General features: G+C 46.1%; 1 long non-coding RNA gene across 2 annotated transcripts in view; it reads right to left on the reverse strand.

Moving 5' to 3' along the window:
* Nucleotides 1–20,256, reverse strand: part of LOC141423306 (uncharacterized) — a 49,664-nt gene that overhangs the window by 21,215 nt on the left and 8,193 nt on the right. Inside the window, exon 3 of one of the 2 annotated variants that reach the window (XR_012448060.1) lies at nt 12,701–15,565. The exons of the other annotated variant lie outside the window; for it this stretch is intronic. This is a non-coding gene — a long non-coding RNA (uncharacterized lncRNA). Of the gene's footprint in view, nt 1–12,700; nt 15,566–20,256 lie in introns of those variants that run through there. 2 annotated transcript variants of the gene reach the window in all.

A 20,256-nucleotide genomic window follows, 5' to 3' on the forward strand; every position in this document is an offset into this window, starting at 1 on the left:
TAACCTAGAGATCTGTAGCAATAATATTTTCTGTCTGTATCTTATGACAGATAAGAGAAGTAGTGAAAGTTAGATTTAGTTTCAGAAGACCCGGGACTGAGGTCAGGCTCTGTCATTCAATGGGTGTAAACCTTAAGTGGGCATTCTTTTGCTTTTTTGTTTTCCCATGAATGCAATAAGGGCCTGTATGGTGTGATCTGTCTTTAGTGCAAAATGAGTCTAGAACTGGATGCTGATTCAGCAGGACATGGCTATTAAATATTTATTAAGCACCTGCTGTTTGTTCAGTCCTAGTAGGAAGCCTCGTGGGAATATGAAGTCCTGGGCCTTTTGGAAAGTAGTTTGGAGTTCCACTAGAAGAGAGAAATCCCACATATGAGAAACAGCTAGGAATCAATTTCTACCTAAGAGCTGTGATAAGTCCAGCCCAAGTGACTCATGCAAGAAATAAACGGGAACATTTAAGAGATGACAATCACAGAGAAATGGAAGGGAGTTGAAATTCCATTTCCTGCCGCTCATGCTTTATTTTTCGTCAGTCTCTGACACGTAGTCTTGGATAGCAATAACCTGAAACAAAACTGTTTTAAGCTACACAGAGCCAGGCATTTTCCCACCAGTTCATCCCAGCCATTGAACTGTCCGTGTTCTAAATCTCCATTATTCTGCCCAGTTTCCAGCAGACTTTTGCAAGCTCCAGGCTGACTTTGAGTGCTGAAGACAGTTCTGGATAGAGTCCGTACTGTGTGAAGGACACACAAAGGGACACAAAATGCAAATGGTAGTGTGGAGGAAGTGAAGTGGCAGCAATGTTCCAGCTGAGCCATCCTACAGATGGTCTCTAGGAGGCCAAACCCTGAGCTGTGAGTTACAACTAGGAGGCATTTTGATCCAAATCCCACAAGTACTTCAGTCACCCATTTGTATCATTCTCTTCCAGCAGCAGGGACAGAAACAACAGTGGCAATCCCAACCCATATATGAAACCTCAAAACTAAATCTGTCTGGGTCATAACGATAGAAGAAGGTTAAGAGATTCGCAGTGAAAGGTTTGACAAGAGCTGTTTTTCAAAGCGTTGATTTGAGACTGCCTGCAGCTTCGCATATGATTTCCTTACCAAGGGAAACCCGGGACAAGAGTGTTTCACTCATTTTTGGATGAGTTCAGCAGCTTGGCAGAGAGAGAGAGAGAGAGAGAGAGAGAGAGCATTTTCCTGTTCAAGGTTTTATCCTCTTTGTGTTCCTGTGCAAACCACTCAACTCTCAGGGTCTCAGTTTCCCCAGGTGTAAAAGGAAGGGCTGGTCCAGGTGAATGGGAAGGTTCCTTCTGGCCGTAACGTCCAGATTCTAGGCAAACCATGTAGAGGGCTGCTAAATTATGATTGTTCCACCCAGACAGATCTAACTTTGTGCAAGAGATGAATAAAGCATACTCATTGACTTTCTGATTAAGTGGAGCTCAGCACCTCCCTGTACTGTGCTTGCCGGGTTGATGAGTCTCTGCCTGAGGGAAGACAGAGTTATTTTGAGGCAGGGCTGATTATAGATAAGGTGCCTCATTTCTTTTCAGTCTCTGGCCCTGACTCACCCAGAGTTCTTGGGCTTCAAGCTTAACCCTTGATGGATGGATGTGAGCCAACCCTCCTGCTTCTCTATGAGCAGATGCCCGGGATGCTACTTCTCCCACCGCACCTTTATCAGCGTCATAGAACATTCTTTGACCTCTCCTTGCTTAGCGAGCCCCTCCGAAGGGCAGTTTTTACCTATAATCTCTCTCCTTGACATCTCTTGTTTGCTCTTTCCTGTTATTTGGTGTCTTCTGAGTTACATAAAGAGGATTGTCTCAGTAATCCTCTGAACAGTAAAGAAATCCAGCCACTGGGTTAGGTACAGGGATGATAGTGTTATTAGGTCATAGGATGCTTGACAGAGGCCCTGGACAAAACGCAAAATACTTTTGCATGGACAAGCTGCATCATGAACGACGCAAAAGACCACTGTGGTTATGCTGCTTTAATAGCTAACAAAATTAAAATACAAGGCATAGTTACCTTAGCATTTTAATTTTAAAACTTTTTTTCTTATCAGTCTTTTTTTTTTTTTTAGAAGACACGATGTTATAAATTGCTTAGGGCTTCTCCTACCATTTTTTTTTCAGTCTTGGTGTGTTATCTTTGATTTGTTTACATTTTGGCATAGCACTGTTGAAAGCACCCTGTGACACTTGCCAGGACAGGACTGGGGCCATGGCCCAACAAACTGAAGGCATAGGAAAGTCTGAAAAACTAACTCGTATCCCAAAGACACTTAAGGGAGTTCTCTTGTTTGTTTGCTTTTAAGTGTGCACTAAAGCCTTTTCTAATGAGAATAATCACTCACCTGTGTGTTTTGGAAATTGAAGTTTTTTAATTTCAATTTTTCTCAAAGTAAGGGATATAACCAATGTGAAAAAAAAATTCTTGAGATGCTATGAAGTCTTGATAAACCAAGACTTTGGGAAGATTATATTTGCTTCTTTGAAATTTTCTTTCTGTACTTGTGAAAATAGGACTGCAAGCATGTGTAGAACCAAAGCCACTGAAGCTGGATGGTGTAACAAATAAAGCCCAGATTGGACTCAAAGGGGCCAAATTCTGGTTTGGTTTCTGTCCCTCCAGCTATGATCTTGAAGGTCAATTCTGTGGACCTTGGTTTCCTCATCTATAACTTAAGCAGGTTGTACAAAGTGAACTTTAAGTCCCTCTCAATTCTGGTGTTTTAGGATTTAAACAACTTATTGCTTGGAAGCAATTACAAAAAAGAAAGCTGTTGGCATTGATTTCAGTTTTGGGCACCCGTGACATCTTGGTGCTGTGTTAAGGCCTTGTACAGGATATGATACAACATTCAAGCATCCGTTTGCTCACTGAACACTTAATGAGCACCCTCCACACTCCAAGCACTATACTAATCACCGGGGATGTAGACTGAAATAAAATGCTGCACTTGCCCAGAGCTTTCAACAACAGAGGAGAGACTCATTTCTGGGGCTGGGTGTGGTGGCACATGTGTATAATCCCAGCTCAAAGAGGCAGAAGTGGAAGGATCTCAGTCTGAAGCTGACCACTGGCAAAAGTGAGACCCTACTTTAAAAATAAACTAAAGAACAAGGGCGAGGGGTATAGCTCAAGTTATAGAGCATCTGCCTAGCAAGCATGAGGCCCCGAGTTCAAAGCTCATTATCGCATCACCTCAAAAAAAGCCAAACTATTATTATTATTATTTATTTATGTATTTAATGTTTATGTATTTACGTATTTAATAATAATTATTATTATTTATGTATTTATATATTTTTTGGTGGTACTGGGTTTTTGACTCAGGGCCTCATGCTTGCTAGGCAGGTGCATGCTCCTATGTGATCCATTTTCCTCATCTCTCTCATTTTTAAATGATAATTTATACACGTTTACTCCATTAGATGCTCAGATTCTTAATTACCAAAGATAGTTTTTACTCAGTCCTTTAGTTTTATTGCCGTTGGGGTATTTATTTATTTAGAGACAGAGTTTTGCTATTAGCCCAGGCTGGCCTTTTATCATATTCCTGCCTCAGCCTCCCAAGTGCTGGGATTACAGATGTGCACCACCACAGCAGGTATAATCCTTTAGCTTTTGCTTCTTGCTTCAGAGTCACTGATTGAGTTAAAACCAGGGCTTTTTAGTGATTGTTTTAAAAGTTTTGTCATGCAAATTTTAAATGTGAAAGAGTGAGTAGGGAGAGAGAAAATGAGAGAGGAAGAGAGAGAGAGAGAGAGAGAATACATCTGACCCTTATGTAAACATTACTCAGTTTTAAATAATTACATATTTGTGAATTTTGAGTGTTTAATCTGTACCTTCCCCCATCTCTGCATTGTCTTGAAGCAAATCCAAGACATCCTAACGTGTAAGTGGTGAACAAGTTTTATGATGCAGAGTTATTAGCGATGACAGGGCATAGGGCACGATGAGAGGAGAGTCACCTGACCTGGCTACGGAGTGCACAGGGGAGTGGGGGGACACACAGCCGAATCCTAGAAAGTGCCATGGTCCCTTCCTTCACAGGACTGTCCATTCTGTAGCAGCCACAGGACCATCTGCAGGCACACACTTCCCAGGGTCCCACAGAAGATGAACTTCTGAAGGAACAGATACAAACACAGAGGAAAATGCCTAGCAGACATTTGGAGCAGGGGCAGATGCATCTCTGGGCTCACCAACGGTGGTGACTGGGGAGATGGGAGGATTTTCTCACCACCCACGGAAGAGCCGCCTGGGGTGCTTAGCATTCTCAGAGCTGCTCCAACATCGGCCCCTTAGAGCCAGCCCAGGCCACATGGTGGCTGCAGCCCATCCTGGGCACACAGCCCATGTGTCCATCATGCGTAACAGGAAGGAAGAGGAAAGAAAATGTCCCTTTATTTCTTAAGGGGTCATTTTGCTTTGGATATGCTCACATGCCCTATAATTTTGTCTGGAATTCTTGGAAAGGCTCCTTTCTTGTGTGGGGCCCTCACAGCAACGTGTGTGATTCTGAGACAATGGGGTATTTTGCACCTCGTCTGCCACCACCAACACTGTCCCAACCTTGGATAGCTCAGCTGCCAGTGCTGCCCACACTGAGCTCCTTTCTTCTCTTCTCCAACAATTCCCCGAGGCCCTGTCTTTCTCTTGAGTTGGCCTGTGGCCTCACTGCAGACCCTCTGGAATCAGCACCTTCAAGAAGGTTATGGTCAAGGCCCCCAAAGGGGCTGATGCAGCAATGTACTTATGATGAAAGGAAGCCCCAGGAAGCGTGTTTGCTGCCAGTCCTTTCCATTTCATTATCAAGTACATTTCCTGTTACAGGACATTTGAACATCCACAAAATATTATGAGCCCTCATGCGTTCATCTCCTAGCATCAGCAATTACATTCAACTCTGTATTCAACTCTTCATTCTCTGTATGAGATTGCTCACAGCCAATCTCATTCAACTCTGCAGTATCCACCTCTCCCCTCTTCCCCACACATCTTCTTCAACAGCTAAACTATTTGAAGCTATTCTCAGAGGATCTATTTCAATTTTTAACATTTTAGTTATGATCTAATAGCTAATATTGACATGACTTAAAATTTGAAAATACAAAAGCTTTAAAAGAGAAGTCACTCCCTGCCTCCCCACCTTCCTTACCATGTGGTGGATTAAAAACCAAGGCACACAAAAGAAAAGAAAACAAATAAAGTAACACAAGGCCAAAATATTCTGCAGCTCTTCCCATTAAGAAATTTGGTTTAAGGCTGGAGGGAGGTATGGCTCAAGTGACAGAGCACCTGCCTAGCAAGCACAAGACCCTGAGTTCAAACCCCAGTTTCACAAAAAGAAAGATTTTGTCATGTGAATTGCTTTGACTGAAGGGACTTAGGCGATCATTCAAGGAAAGGTTTGGAAGTGTTTATGTCCTAGGCTTGTTTCTTGGTTTTTGTGCGTCTGTCTTTGTTTTGTTTTGTCTCACTGTGTAGTCCAAGCTGGCCTCTAACTTGAGATCCTCTTGCCTTAGCATTCCGAGTGCTAGGATTACAAGCACACACCACCACACCAGGTTCATCCTGGGCATGCTTTCTTGCCTCTGGGAACTCTGATGTCACCATGTGAAGAAGGTGGAACATAGAGAGAGGCCCTACCATAATGGTGGCTGTTGCTAACAACTCTAATTTGGGCTGGGTGGGTATATGGTACCCTCCCACAGTCCACCCCCAGCCAGGTACACTCCTTCTTAGATGAGTAAAATACTACAATGTGACCAGTTCATGAGTCCTTCCAAAATTGATTGTGCAGAACTATACATTTCCCCCCTTTTTCCACTCTCCCTCATACCTCTTTTAAACAAATGATGATACATTATTCTGAGCCTAGATGTATTTGTTTGAGGTGGTGATGGGATTTGGAGATCATCCCTCAACAGTGCATGAAGTACCTCTGAATGCAGAGCCCATAAATTATTTAATCATTCCTTTATAACAGGCAGCTGCCGGGAGCAGCCCTGCACTCCGTCATTTCATATACATGTGGGAATTCCTGAAGGATGACTTCCTGGCTGTGGCTTAGGCTGACTTCCTGGCTGTGGCTAACAGGGGATGAGTATAGTTGGGTCACATGGAATGTGACCTGTAAGGAAAAGAATACTTTCTGTTCCTCAGGAGTCCCTTTTCCCTGGGTCACAGCTGTCCAGCTGCATCTTCCCATACTGTCCCTGCTTGTGTCTTTTGCTGATAAGAGCAGAGTCCCAGCCCCGGGCATGAACTCTGGTGAGTTTGCCTATCTCATCCATCCCTTCAGAATGAAGGCTGGGCCACTTGGTGCCTGCTGGCTCTGTGGCTCTCAGTCAACACAGGAGGGGTGGTCTGACCCCTGCCTCCTTTCCAGGCCTTTGAATGTGAAAACGCCATGTGTGAACTGCACCATAGTGATTCTGGAGACAGTTTAAATGAGTTATCATTCACTGACAGCTGCTAACAAGTCCAATAAAGGCAAGGGTCCCAGTGCAAACAAACAAGTGGCTGGAGCTGACCCCAGCAGGACAAAGAGGCCCCGATGGAATGAATTCCAATTAAATACTCACCCACCAACCCCCAGGTCATAAATCCCAGGAGTACTCAGGCAGACAGAACTAAACAAATCAGAGCTGCAGAATAAATGAAATGTCTTTTCAAATTATGGACTATGGACTGACAGGGAACAGTTGGTACTGGTGCCCAGGTATCAGGAGAGAGGTACTCTATCTGCATCTCTGGCTGTCGCTGAGCTCCCTCCTTCCCATTTCATTCACTCCAAGACCCACTTTTCAAAAGACTGGGCTCATCTTCATCTCTATAGCCCACTGGGAGGAAAAAGTTCTAGGGGGTGGCTAAGTCCCCATCATGACCTGCTCCTCTTGCAGTGTCCCTATGAGGCCCTGGGCTTGGGAGAGTTGCTGTTGCTGTTCCCCCAAATCCTTCCTTTTCTGTCCAGCCGAGGTCAGCATCTGCTCTGTTCTTTGTCAATGCTCATGTAAACCTCACCCTTCCTCCCCCATGCTGGGCCTCACTGCTCGACTTGCAGACCCCTGTGGTCAGTACTCATTTGGCAGTCAACCACCAGTTAGGCCCCAGAGGTGCCTGGCTTGCCTTAGAAGAAGGGGCCTGGGTGGGGGGAGAATGCTGGGCTTGGAGCTCCCAGTACAGGGGAGACAATTCTGTCCACACCTGATAAGGCTGACGCCAGAGGTGAAGTCAGAGCCCGGCAAGGAGCCTGGCAGTCCGGGGAGACAGATAACCTGAGGATGCTGTGGGTCTCTAGGGAAGGAAAATACCTGCAAACTCTGGAGGAGGGGAAGAAAGGAACAGGGCATAGAAACCAGGCCTGTGATGGGCTACCTGGGCATGGCCCTGAGGGCTCAGCAAGGGACTCTCCTCCAGCTTCCATCTGCCCACACTCACTGCCTTTATCACCAAAGTGGCAGACACTCCGGAAAATTTTATCTCTTGCTTCCTGTATCTCAGATGCTTGAGTTGTTGGAGAGTTGTTTGCTGCTGAGTATACTTACTCCAAGCCTAGATCTCTTGCTCCTAAGAGGGGTGGGAAGCTTCTCCCAACCTTTATCAAACTTTCTGCTTAAAAATAGATCTCTAATAAATAGTTGGTTCATGGCTTTAAAAAACAAACCACGACTCCATTTCTTGGACAGAATTTAGCTTGGACCATACTCATGGCGGTTATTGATTGAGCGACTACTGTGTGCAGACATCGTGCACACATTACCTAATCGAACCTCCCTGCAGGGTGGGCATTGCTTCCCTTTAGTGGGGGAGAAAATGAAGTCTCAGAAAGGCTAAGCATGGTATTCAAACTCTTGCAACTTGGAAGGGGTTGATCTGGGATTTAAATCCTGATCTGCAAGACCCTGGAGTTCAAGCCCCTTTCTGTCAGCATCCTGATGTGGCTTCCAGATTGAGAAGGAAAAACACTGAGATCAGAAGCAAAAGCTGCTGGGAGACCGAGACTCATTTCCTTGCTCATCTCTGCTGGCGATGGGCTGTGATCAACCCCTGCAAAGCCTTCTTTGGATGCCGTGTAGAGCGCAGGCACCCACAGGACACTGTGAATAAGGGCAGGGTCTGGTGGCCCTTCATTTTGTACATGCCAGCCTCTCCCAGGAGGCCACTGGTGGGAGAGCAAGTGGGCACAAGCCTCCTCTGGCCCACATTGTGGCTTCTGGGTTAGGAAGGCAAGAGTTCAAGAATGACACTGAAATGATAATAGCAAACTGTCCAATTCTTTCCCTTTATTCTAAGTGCAAATGTCTCATAAACTGTGCGGCTGTGAGCAAGTCGGGTAATTATTTAACCTCTCTGAGACTCATCTTTTCTCTTTTAAGAGGCGTGCTAACTGTAATGTGCTACAAGGTCCAGTGCCTAGCAGTGTTTGGCACATAGAATGGCCTCGATAAACATCTAATGCTGAAATGCATGAAATATAGGGACTGTTTGTTCTATTTCTTTCACATCTCCTGTAGCTCCAAGCATGGTCTGGACTTGCGTGTGATTAATGAATATTTGTGATTTCGAGGTTGTCTTTATAATTGAGAAAGAGGACGAGCTCCGTAAAAAGCATTAGCTCCACTTAACCAGGGAGAAACTCCTATTAAGAGAGCCTGTGATTTACTGCACACCCCTAGGGGAGTTGTGGTATTGGAATTAATAATAAAGATCTGCTAATTCTTTGCCTTTGCCCAGGCTGCCTTCCAAGATGTGATGTGGAATCCTGCTGTTTCTGCTTCAGATAAATCAATGATAATCTTCAACCCAGTGAGGGGCGAGTCATGGGGCTGTACTCCCGTGTCTATGGCACTGCAAAAAGCAGGTTTCCTGGAACCTGTTCATGAGAGACTTTGAATTTGCCAAATTGCTTGCTGAGCCTAAAATACTGCACACACGTGGTGACCCCGCTTCCTTGTTTCCATGAATCCTCTTTTCCCTTAAGCCATGGCTGCATTTCCAAGTCTCACAGTGGGAGACAGCTTCAGTCTCTACATTTCCATTAACGGTCAGTGGCCAGTGCACGGTGCACTGCTCCCTTCCTGGCACTCATTCTGCCTTGCCAGGGCAGAGAAGGCTGAGGAAGGGACAGGAAAGGTGGGCTGCACATGCCCTCTAAGGTCTGATGTCTTTTTTTCCCCTCCTTTTTTTTTGGTGCCTACTCTGGGGCACCTTCTGGGCAGGGAATTTTTTTTTCTCCTACCTCCTGTTAACTCATCAATTTGTTTATTCCTTTCATTATTCATCCACTTATTTAAAATGCAAAAATGAAGATCGTGTTATATGGCAGTGGTGGCTCTGAGGGCACAACACAGAGAAGCCATGAGATGTGGACTTGGCTTCTAAAGAGCTAGATGCAGAGCTGGAGGCGTGGCTCAAGTCATAGAGTGCTTACCAAGAAAGTGTGAAGTCCTAAGTTCAAACCCTGCTCCCCACCCTCCAAAGAAAGAGCTGGGTGTAGGCAGAGAAAATGGCCACAGATCTAAATTCCGCTAACATCTCCAAATGCTGACTATCTCAAGGTAGCAGATCTGCGAGTGGTTTTAATTTTCTTCTTTTAGCTATGTTTCCACATTTTCCTTCAGTTAGTGCATACTAGTTACTAGTATTTGTATAATAAGTTATTTAAAAAGCAAGTACTTGATGAACGAGTGCTAAGTACACAGATCTGGTAGGGTGGAGAGAGAACAGAGAGTGTCATTTCTAGCCCAAGTGAAGCTGAAAAGGCTTCTGGAGGTCATTGTTGAGTAAGGCCTAGAAGTTGGAGTGAGACCTTGTGGCATAGCCTGTGGGACCATCTGCTTTGCACTCCTTCCCTCTCCTCCCCTCTCCTCTCACCTCCTCCCCTCTCCCTCCTCTCTTTTCCTTTTCTCTGATCTCTTTTTTCTTCCCCTCCCTTTTCTATCCTTCCCTTCCCTTCTCTTCTGAAAACCTCCTCTCTAACATCTGAGTACTAACCAGTCCTGACTCTCTTAGCTTCCAAGATAGATGAGAAGGTGCCTTCAGGATGATGTAGCCATAGATGAAAACATCTCTCCTCTCTGTGACCCACAGGAACCTAGCTCCTGGCCATGACATGACCTTTCCCTTACCTTTCTTTGCCTCATCGTCTAATGGTGAGGCAAAGATCTGGTCACTCAGATCTTTACCTGGGGTTTTCTAATTTAAAGCTGGTGTTACCTCTGGTAGAAGCCTCAAGATGTTAAATTCAGGAGCTGTAGCTAGGCGCTGGTGGCTCACGCCTGTAATCCAAGCTACTCAGGAGGCAGAGATCAGGAGGATCAAGGTACAAAGCCAGCCTTAGGCAAATAGTTTGTGAGACCCTATCTTGAAAAAACCCGTCACAAGAAGGATCTTGTGGAATGGCTCAAGTGGTAGAGCACCTGCCTAGCAAAAATAAAATCAGGAGCTGTGTGTATGGGGAAGGGGGGACAGGGGCTTTGGCAGTGTACTTCCTGCAATGTGAAGGAAGTCAGCCTGTCACAAGAGAGAATGAAGTGGGCACCTGGAGAGAAGTGGAGACAAGGTGAGAGTCAGAGAGTTGTGGTGGAATCTGAGCCCCTGACTCAGGTTGCTCTGGAATCTCAGCTGCACTCTCCTTCACCCCAGCTCATCAAAGGTGGATTCTGAACTTGCAACCCATGTACCCTTTTGAATAGAGCTATGGATAAGGGAAGAAAGGACAGAGGGAGAAAAGCAAAGTGCATGTGATCTGGCGGGAGGGGGGGTGGGATGTGCGTTAGGCCTGGGTTAGGGTATGTGGTCATCTGGAGAGGTGGCAGGGTCAGATTCAAGGTTTGAGTCTTGAGTACCCCGAAGCAGTGTGTTTCTCCCAGCCCTCAAGTAGACAATGCTCTCTGAACAGCATCCACAACTGATCTGCCTCCTCTAATCCCCAAAGAAATTGGGGATGTAGTAACAATGAGATCCTAAACCAGTAGTTCCTGTATGAAATCCAGCCTTGGATGTAGAAATACAGTCTTCTTTTAGAGGCCCTGGCAGTCAGGAGTGCAGGCACAACACCCCTTTCCCCTCCTTTTCCATAGCTTATATTGAACCTCAGCTGCTCTTCATGATCTGACCCTTCTCTGAGCTGTCAGTACAGTCAAAATGGCTCTGGTAACTGCTGAGGTAGGGGTTAAGAGGTAAGGAAGGCCCTGTTGACATATCCCAGGAACATGACGAAATCAGCCATATGGTATCACATAGGTCCTTGAGAAAAGGCTTGCAGGGGCCCATCTTAGGGGACAGCAGGAAAGTCAGACACAAAATTCAGAGCTGAGACCATGCTGCCAGCCCTGACATTGTGGACATGTTCCAAGAAAACCAAGGTGAAGCAGCTGGAACCCAGGCCTTGGACAATCTCACCTACGTCACATACTGACAACTGGCACACTCAAGTAATTTCAAACCTTCATCATCGGCCCCCATCTTCAACACCTTGTCTAGAAACATGCCCAGGAAGAGTGCTCAGGGAATATGGGTGACCACTCAGTTCAGGCATTTCTCCCCAGGCCTAGAACACATGCTCAGCTCAGATCGATAAGCCTGACTGTGACTTTCTGGTTGAGATAGGAAAGTGTCTGGACATGCAGGTGGAGGCAGCAGGACCCCATGGGCTGCTTCTGTTTTCCACTCATCCAGTTACCTTAGCAACAACATCTTCACCAGGATACAAGAGGAAGCAAAGCACCACCTGCCACTGCCTCCAGGAAGGGGAGAGGAGGAAGAACCGGCCTGGAGTCAAGAGACCTGGGTTCCTGCCTGTGCTATGCTGGCCACTGGCTGGATGCCCCAACAAGTCACCTCACCCCTGTACAAGTTCTGTACAGGATAAAAGGCTGGAGGCTCTCTGGATGGTTTAAGGATGCTATCCAGGAGCAAAGCCTTCTGGATGAGAAAACCTCTTTGTTTCTACTCTGGTTGGCCTAAGCCTAGGAACTTGGTATTGTTGTCAGGACACTAAGTAAGGATTTTTTTTTTTTCTTTTTTTTTGAGACAAGGTTTCACTATGTAACCCAGGCTAGCCTTGAAGTTGCTATGTAGCCTAGTCTAGCCTAGAACTCATGATCCAGTTGGCCCACTCCTCAACCTCTCAGGTGGCATGTGCCTAAAGTTCAGCTTTAGGTAAGGATCTTGTAATCCTTTGCTAGGACTATTGTAAGAGTTTCACAAACTGTGTGGCTTGGACAACAGAATGTGTTATCTCACAGTTTTGGAGGCTTCAAGATCAAGGTATTGGCAGGGTTACTTCCTGAGACCTTGGGGGAAGGCTGTGTTACGTCCCCCTCTCTGCTAGCTCCTTGTGGTTTGCTGGTGACCTCTGGTGTTCCTTAGCTTGTAGAAGGTTCACCCTATCTTTGCCCAATCCCTGTGTGCATATCGGTCTCTGTGGCCAAAGTTCTCCTTGTTTTAAGGACACTAGCCATAATGGTTTGGGGCCCACTCCAAAGACCTTATCTTTACAGATTATATCAGCAGTGACCTTATTTCTATATAAGGTTATATTCTGTAGTACTGATGTTAGGACTTTAATGTACAGATTTGGGGACACCATTCAACCCACAACAGAGGTCAATCTACACTGTATCTAATTCTCACAGCTGGGCTGTAAGCTTGTCGTGATTAGCATTCTAGTGATGGATCAGGTCCAGTGAGGTAGGCAGCACCGAGGGGCCCAGATGGGTGCGTATGAACAACACAGATTCCAGAGCCACTCTGCCTGTGCTGGAAACCCAGTCCTATCTCTTACAAGTTAGCAAATGAGGCACATTGTTTACCCTCCCTGTGCCTCAGTTTCTTCATCTATAAGAGGGGGATAACTGAGGCCCACAAGTTTAGAACTTTAGGGGTCTAAATACCAAAAACTGTAACTCATTTGATGACCAAACCTAATGTGAAACAAGCACATTTGATACAAAATCCTGTCTTGGGTTCACACAAGGCTACCTATAGTGTTTATTTAGAGAAATATTCATGTCTGATTACAGGATGCCTTCGCAGATGCCCACGTGTCACGCACAAATTGCCTAAGGGGTTGAATAAGTGATGGTGAATCTTCAGCATCTCTCCCACAGGGCTGTAATGAGGCACACCTGTGCAGTGTACATGCATACTTATTAAATGAAATAATAACAGCTCTCTTGTCTGAAGTCTCCAGGTCATAAGCCAGGGTAGAAGGGTCTAGTTTTTGAGTTAGGAATGTCTGACCTTACAAGCCCTGCTTGCTGTGTATGTCATGCTACCTCTGTGACTCCCCCTCCCTTGGTCCACAAACTAGCCTTTGTTTTTAAAAAAAATTTTTTTTATTATTGTTGTAATGGGAGTACATTATAACATCTACAAAAGTTCTTAACAGTATATCATACTGGAATTCATCCCCACCATCATTCTCCTTTATCCGCCCCCATTCCTAGAATAGTTTCATCAGGTCTCATTTTTCTATTTACATATATGTGTACATAATATTCCCACCATATTCAAACCAGTCTTATTTATACACTATATTGAAGCAATCTCTCCCTTCTCAGATGATTTTTTGACAGCACAGGGGTTTGAACTCAGGGCCTCACACTTGCTAGGGAGATGCTCTATCACTTGAGCCACTCTGCCAGCCCTTTTTCACAATGGATTTGTTTTCTAGATAGCGTTTCAAGAACTGTTTGCCTGGGCTGGCTTCAAACCGCAATCTTCCTGATCTCTGCCTCCTGAGTAGCTAGGATTACAGGTGTGAGCCACTGGTGCCTGGCTCAGATGATTACTGAATGAAAAAAATTTCTTAATTTGTATTAGTTTTGCTCAGACTACTGTAATAAACATACCATGACTGAGTGGCTAGACGACATTTTTTATCTTGCAGTTCTGGAAGTAGAAGTCTGATGTCAACACATTGCCAGGGTTGACTTCTTTTGAGGCATTCTCTCCTTGGCTGGCAGATGGCCATATTCCCTAAGGGTCCTCCCTCAGTGTGTGTCTGTGTTGTGATCTCTTTTTCTTTTCTGGGGAGAGGGGAGCAGTACTGGGGTTTGAACTCAGGGCCTCACACTTGCTAGGCAGGCGCTCTACCACTTGAGCTACTCCCTCAGTCCACTGATCTCTTCTTGTAAGGACACCAGTAATATCTGATTAAGGCCCACACTAATGACTTCATTTTAATTTAATTACCCTTTTAAAGGTCTTATCTGTAAACATTCACATTCTGAGGTACTGAAAGTTAGGGCTTTAACATGTAAGTGTGTGGGGGGAACTCAGCCTATTTTTTAGAAACTAGAAGAATCACAAAATTACCACTCCCACCAGATGTATCCCCTGCACTTGCTGCCTTGTCTGTGCCTCCCGTAGTTTTTCAGTGTGGCCCAGGACCACCTGCAGTCAAATCACTTGGGCTCCTAACAAAATAAACCTGCTGTAAACCCCTGAGCCAGAATCTGGGGGAGGAGACTATAGGGCCCAGCTCTTTTTACATTTCTGTGAAGGTTTAGTTTACTTTAGGGGATTCAGCAAAAGCCAGGTAGCCAGGTGGCTCCCCGCCCCACTAGCCACTGTAGGCCCAGGTAAGGGCAGCTGAGGGAAGAGCAGGAAGGAGGCAGGGGCCAGCTGGGCGTGAACTCTGCGTGAAGGGCGCAGTTCATCCTCAGGCCACCACCTCCAGTACTGTTCATCCTGGAACCAGGACAGAACCCACTTTCTTGCTCAAAGCCAGCCTCCTGGTGCTGGTGAAGGCCTGGCCCTGTCCCATCAGTGCAGGAACAGGGAACTTTGAGGTGTGGATGCCAGGGAAAGGCCTTGGGAGGTCATCTTCCCAGCAATGCCAGGTGGTGGAGTGCAGTCCCACAGCCAGTGCCAGACATTTCCTTTGGGCAGCGTCTTGTCATCTCATGCCAGCTCCTGGTCAACCCCTGAGTTCCTTCTGTCCCTCAGAATGGTGTAAGACCAGAGCCTTGAAATGAGGGTTAATAGACAGGTGACAGTGGCTTTTCCCCAAGCCCAATGCTGGACCATGGAGCAGAGGTGAAGGGGGTTCAAGCGGATGCTGATCCACTCCAAAGCTTCTGTGATGTCAGGCGAGGTGTGTAACCAACAGGGCCATGCGTCAGCCACCCATGTGAGCCCTCTGCAGTGGGTGTCTGCTGCAGGTGTACACGTATGACACCCGTGCCCCACGCCTGTGTTGGGGTGGCTACCAGCCTCACATGCAGTTTCCAACAAAACAGCTGGTGAGTGGGCCTCTAAATGAGGTGATTTTCTTAGCACCATGACAACAAGACACCCTCGGAGCTAATGGCAATACTCCATCCCTCGTCTTTCTCTGCTGGTTCTGGCTCAGACTTCTTGTTTCTTAAAATATTTGCCTGGCTGGCGATGTGACTCACCTGCACCATGCTGCACAGAGCTGGAGGAGTGCACCCTCTGCAGAGCTGTCAGGCAAAGCACCTGAAGTCTCACTCACACCGTGTTCCTGTCAAGAAGGGCCATTCTCTCTGTCAAAGCTGCAATTGCCAGAGAAAGCAAAGTAGTACAGATGTGTCGAACTTTGGCACTTGTACTAAACAGAGTTTCAACCTTCATCCAGTGTGAATTGGACCACATTTGACAGGGCACTGACAAATGAAAGTTCACATGGAGTCACTGGACTCCTGGTGGTCCTCTCCCTCAGAATCTAGTTCTGATTGCTGGATTTTGTGTGTGTGTGTGTGTGTGTGTGTGTGTGTGTGTGTGTGTGGTATTGGAGTTTGAACTCAGGGCCTACACCTTGAGCCACTCTACCAGCCCTTTATTTTAGTTGTGTGATGGGTTATTTTGAGATAGGATCTCTCGAACTATTTTCGGGGGTTGGCTTTAAACCATGATCTTCCTGATCTCTGCCTCCTGAGTAGCTAGGATTACAGATGTGAGGCACTGGCACCCAGCTCTGATTACTGGAATTCTGTGAATCTTGGTGACTTTAATGATTTAAGGACCCTTCTGAAGTTGGTAATTTGAAATCACATTGTAAACTTGAGTTAATAAAAATATAGAATCAAGAATTTCACTGTTGGCTGGGTATGGTGGTACATACCTGTAATCCAAGATATTTGGGAGGCATAGGTAGGTGGATAATGGTTGGAGGCTGGCCCCAGGCAAAAAGCATGAGACCCTATCTGAAAGGTCTAAAGCTGAGGCATGGCGCTCAAGCTGGTAGAGTTCTTGCCTAGCAAGAACAAGGCCCTTAGTTCAATCCCCAGCATTTCCAAAATATTTCACTGCCAATTAAATTGTGTTTATTGGTCCTCTTTTATTACCTCCTGAATTCTGCAGTCCATAGATTGTGGTATACTGGAGAACACCCTGGAATCTCACCTGGATTTAAATTCTAACTTTGCTGCTTGTTAGCTGTGTGGCCTCAGCCAAATTTCTTTGCCTCTTTGAACAATCCATTTCCTTAACTGTCAAACTGGGAATGCCACCTTCCAAATTATACGAATAAAACAGGAGATCATGAGTGTACAACATGCCAGCACAAAGTCAGGCCCATAAATGCGCATGTCTTTTCCTGTCTCTTCCAGTTTTTTTCTTTCTGTAATTTGAAATGAGCCAGTGTTCTAATATTGGCACATTTCAGTATGTAACTGTGCATACTTTTAGAGCATCAAAACTAATTCTCTGGAAAGCAGAGTTGACCAGGACACACACCCTAGACCAGCAGTGGCTGAGGTGGCATGAGATGATGTGGGTGGTCTATAATCACTTCACAGGCACAAAGCACCAACTTGCAGAGACCAATGGACAGTGAGTAGCAGTTTCCTTTTGGATGGTCCACAGAAATTCTCTGTGACATCAACAGCCAGCTGCGAGCTCCAGGGCAGCAGTGAGGCTCCACTTGGAGCCTGCTTATCCTCCCACAGCCTCCTTCTCAGAGCCTTTCCCTCAGCAGCACCTGGTCCTATAGGATCCAGCTCACGTTCCCTGACCTCCTCTGATGTCCAGCCACAGAGATCTGCATTTCTTTCTAGTACCATAAGTTTAGCATTAGCTGGTATCCCCCTCTCATTTTGGTTTTCATTTTCCACCAGACTTTACTGGAAGGCTGCACCCATAATTACCTCGGTTATGAGGGACGTAATCTCTCATCTATATACAGGGATATCCTTAGACACTTCACAGAGAAGTATTTTGTAAATACTACTAAATAAAAACAAGATAATCCTAACCCCCCCCCCCTTAGCATATACTCCTTCCTAGCACATTGTATGTGCTCAAAGTTATGGGTTACTTATTTTTTTTCTTTTGGCAGTACTGAGGTTTGAACTCAGGGCTTTGCACTTGTGAGGCAGGCGCTCTACCACTTAAGTCATGCCCCCTACCACTTAAGTCATGCCCCCAGCCCTATAGGTTATTTTTTGCTTAAAAAATATTTGCTGTTCAAACTTTCCCTGAGCATTCTCCCTGAGCAGTATCTTGAAGAGTCTGACATTCCAGGATTGCATTTGGGAAGATCTCATTTGATCCCCACAGGGAGAGAATTAGCCAAGTTTCCCACAGCAGCTATGGTTAATTTTATGCATCAACTTGACTGGGCTAAGGGATGCCCAGATAGCTGCCAGGACATTCTTTCTGAGTGTCTGTTAGGGTGTTTCTGGAAGAGATTAGCATTGGGATTAGTAGGCAGAGTTAAGTATTAGAATTTGAACTCAAATTCTAGTGTGAGCACTCTATGTGGGCAGTGATCACCCAACCCGAGGGCCCATACAAATAGGAGGAAGAGTGGATTTTCTCATCTTGAGTTGCAACACCCATCCTTTCCTGCCCTAGGACATTAGCACAGTTCCTGGTTTTCTGGCCTTTGGAATCTAGGACCTATTTCCAACCCACTCCACTCAAGTCTGGCCTCAGACTGGGAGTTACTCTATCAGTGCCACTGGGAGTCAGTCTCATATGTAGACTTAACTATACCCTGGACAACTTGGGTCTCCAGACCACAGGTGGTGCACGATAGAATTCCTGATGTCCATACTCTGTTTCTCTGGAGAACTCTAATATGCCACATCAAGATTAATAATCCAAACTTTAGTTGGGTTTTTTTTTTTGGTGGGACTGGAGTTTGACTGAGGGCCTCATGCTTGCTAGACAGGCACTCTTACCACTTGAGCCATTCTGCTAGCCCTCCAAATTTTGGTTTGTTATTACTATTTCTCATGCAGAACCTAGTTCTAGCAAAGTGCCTTCCACCCTGTAATTTTGGGGGTCCTTGTAGTAGGTCACCAACAAATCAATGTCCAGCTTTGACCAGAACCCACACGTGGGCCCAATATGGGTAGGGTCTTGGACAGGCCCCAATCGCTTACCACATGGCATTTTGCTACTTGGTGAGCCCATCACGTGTGGCTCCTATAGAAAGGAAGAGTCTCAAGCCCCTATGGAGTTTTCTCAGTAGTTCACCAGACATGACTGAAACCTAGAACAGGCTCCAGATTGCACCATCCCACTGTGCAGATAAAGAAACAAAGATTCTAAGATTCAAGTAAGTTATCCAACATTGCACAGCCCACTGGCAGCAGAATCATCCAAACCCAGAATGAGTTCCTAATCCCATGTTTTTTCTGATCCAACGTGACATGTTGGCCACATTCTCACCTTGGTGTTTGTACAGGAGGCACGTGGTGCAGTCACTGTTACTGTACTCACCTTTCTCCTGCCTAGGAGTTATGTGTCTCTCTCTCTCTTTATTTCCACTGAGAATTATACTTTGGGCATGAAAAATGGGATTGTTTGTCTTTTCAACTTCCCCTCCACCCATGCTGCCCTCACAATGGGGAGTGGGATCTTTCCCCTCATTTCCTACCCTCCCATCCCACTCCAGTGACATAGTGTCTACCCTCCTTCCTCCCCAAGCACGAACTCTTGACTGGCTCAGACTCTGGCTGTAATAGCTCCACTTATCAGACTAGAACACTCTTTTGTTTTGCCTGTAACCTCAGCTACTTTCAAGGCAGAGATGGGAAGATCAAGGTTTGAGGCCAGCCCAGTCAAAAGTTATTGCAATTCTACCTCAAAAACAAGCTGGGCATAGTGGCTCATGCCTGCACTCCCAGCTACTTGTAGGAGGATTGTGGTATGAATCTGGCCTGGGCAAAAGGAAAACACCTATCTGAAAAACAAACTAAATAAAAGCAAAGGGTCTGGAGGTGTGACTCGAGTGGCAGAGTGCCCGCCTAGCAAGTCTGAGACCCTGAGTTCAAACCCCACTATGGAGACAGAGAGAGAGAGAGAGAGAGAGAGAGAGAGAGACAGAGACAGAGAGAGAAAGCCTCTGCGGGTGGAGGATGCACACCATCCTGTCTTGGTTTGAGCTGTCTACTTCCTTTGGAGGGTTCCTAATGTACCACCAGCTACAGTTTCCCAGGTGCTTGGGTAACTGGGGGAGCTGAATCTCCAGGCTGGACTTCTTAAGGACCTTTTCATATCACATCACTCCCACCCCACCTTCCCTGTCTTCCCATTCTGCTTGTTTTTTCTCCACAGCACTCATCACCATGTTGACACACTGTCCCCTCCCTTCCTCCAGAACATGCTCCCTGAGATGCTGGCCCGCTTTGCTTGAGCAGTGTCTGGCCTGTGGTTGGTGCTCAATCAGTATCTGGTGACTGGCTGATAGGAATGCCCGTGGTCTTGGTAGTCAGTGCCAGGACACACATACCAAGGTACTGAGAAGACCAGGACTTCTAGTTTCTCAGCTATCACAGAGCCTAGCTGCCTCTGGGCTGCCAAAGCAGATTTGCAAACCTCCCCCACCTTAGCCACAGCACAGCATTCCCTGCTTCGTACTGGGCTTTTGGGAAATGCAAAGCCTCCAGGCAGCTTATTCTCTTGGCTAGCCTCTGAGCCATCACCCAGCTGGACACTTGACTTCCTCCTGCAAGTTCCCCTGGGCAGGTTCCCCACCCTCCAGTGGAGCTGTGTGTACCTGCCTGTCTCCCTTCTTCCCAGAAACAAGCCTGTCTTACTCATTGTCACATCCCCAGGGCCCAGCGCAGGGCAGAGGAACTATGAAGGGCGTGATAACTATTTGATGAATAAATGAATACCTGAGATTCCACGTGCAGAGAAAGACAGCCCCTTCCAATTAACTGTGTGACTCACCCTCCAGAGCATGGTGAGTTTATTTCCTCAGAGTGTGATGAATGATTTTTTTTTCCCAAAG

Source organism: Castor canadensis, chromosome 5 (genome assembly GCF_047511655.1).
Source record: "Castor canadensis chromosome 5, mCasCan1.hap1v2, whole genome shotgun sequence".
NCBI lineage: Eukaryota > Metazoa > Chordata > Mammalia > Rodentia > Castoridae > Castor > Castor canadensis.